This window comes from Nicotiana sylvestris, chromosome 9, assembly GCF_000393655.2.
Source record: "Nicotiana sylvestris chromosome 9, ASM39365v2, whole genome shotgun sequence".
NCBI classification, from domain to species: Eukaryota; Viridiplantae; Streptophyta; class Magnoliopsida; order Solanales; family Solanaceae; genus Nicotiana; species Nicotiana sylvestris.
Window position 1 is genome coordinate 49313603 of NC_091065.1, and position 2066 is coordinate 49315668.

Genomic DNA, 2066 nt, shown 5'->3' on the forward strand with positions numbered 1-2066 from the left:
CTAGTAAAGAGAGAATGCTAGGTGACCTAAAGAGCTAGTGAGATGAAGCAAGGGGAGCTGAAAGTGAAAGAATGATTTGTTGAAGTTATAAAAATAAAGTGATAGACAGAAATATTAGTCGGAGAATAAGAAGAGAGTAAATGAAGCATTATGAGTAATATGTAATAAATGGGTGATAACAGTAAATCAAAATACGACACGATGATAGAGTTTATAGTCAAGTAAAGGAAGATACAAGAGGTGACATGACTTAAGGCAATAAAAGAGTATAAGACATAAAGTCATATTCCCATTTCGAGAAATGATTTGGTGACTCCAACATAATTACCAGAAGGAAAGGTTAGACCCCAAAGTAATAGAAATTAGTATGGGCTGGTAAACAAGATAAACCGAATATGAATAAGGGACCAAATGAGTTTATAATAGTCGTCATCGTGAGAATTTCAGAGATAGCATTGCAACAATAATAGAATGGACAACAAAAGAATAACCTTTAAGATTTATTCAGGAAGACGGTTCCCTGAAGCAAGCACACTGAGCAGAGTTAAGCTTAAGGGACTAAGTGTACCAATTACACTAAGTGTCACCCATGTGCGTAAGAAATTCAACTATCCCCGGTATAAAAAGGTTACCTCAAGGTGAGTAAAATATCAGTGAAGATGTGGAAAAAAATAAAATAAAACAATAACAAAGATAAAGAGGTAACTATGGGAAATTAAAGGAAACATGCGGTAAAAAGGTGAAAGGAATGAGAATGTATCTATTCAGATCCTACAGATATGATATGACTCCAAAACATTATGCAAGTATGATGCCGGGGAGAAGAAATAAGGGTTCTGCACTCGACGATATTGATAAATAAGTGCAAAATGAACACTTGATACATAAGGAGCAAGTACGATAGGTAACTTAAGACAAAGTAAATAACCAAAGAGAGATTACGCGGAATATAGATATGAGAATGGACCAACGAGTAGTTGTAGTTGATTCAGAAAGAGCCATGTTATGGTTAGACAAGAGGTTATAAGCAAATTAACAGATCATGCAAGATAAACATAGTGAATCCTAATATAGTGAATTCAGTCTCGCAAATATGACGTCATAACCCTTGAGAAATGCTCAGATAGGAGTTGGGGTATTTAAAGGTATTGTATAAGTGTTACAGGAATAAAGGAGAGTGTCATTAAGGAGACAATCAAAATCTGAGTTTAGAAGTAACCCTACAAGCACAAGGGCACGAAGGTATGTAACTAAGGATGTTTGTAGGCGAGTAAGAATATTGAAAATTCCTTCGTGTATACAGTATAACAAGATCATAACTTTACAAGATCCAGAAGGTCTCCTAAGTACTACCATGAAAGACTAGCTCAGGAAATAAGGAAAAGGGCTTCAACCTAAGCATATTAACTTGAAGAAGAATTGGTCTGGTAACAATAGTCTCACTGCAACATTGGATGCACTCCATAAGAAAGTGGCGCCTATAGTGGCTAATGAATGGAAAAAAAAAGAAAATCAAAGGTGATGTTTGAGATCATATGAGGTACAGGAAATTATAGTATTCGTGGGCAGTAAGACAAGCCAAGTATTCATGCAACAAGTGGCAGAACGACCAGGAAGAGTAATTGCTTACATTTAAAGACAACTGAGAAGGCACAAAAGGAAATCTGTGGTGCTAGCAAGTTAAAGGAAGGATGTGAGTAGTACAATAGATATGTGTAGGTCGCAATCTAAAGTATGGAAGAGTGACAAGATTTTAGGTATATGGGAGTAAGGATAAGAAAAGGTGAGTTAGAAGCTGATAAGAATAGGTAAGACCTCAATATTAAGCCCATCAAACAAGAGAACTGATGGTTTATGTATGTTATAAAAATCTCAATATAGCTTGAATTAACATAGAGGAGTCTAAGACTAGGAGCAATTAGAAGAGATGAAATGATGCCCCGGTAGTAGAATAAGGGTGTAATTGTGATAGATAAGACGATGACATTTAGGCCTTTGATTGAGGAATAATTTAAAGAAAAGGGTTTTTATAAATTGCACGGGATTGTAATGCCCCCATAAGATGA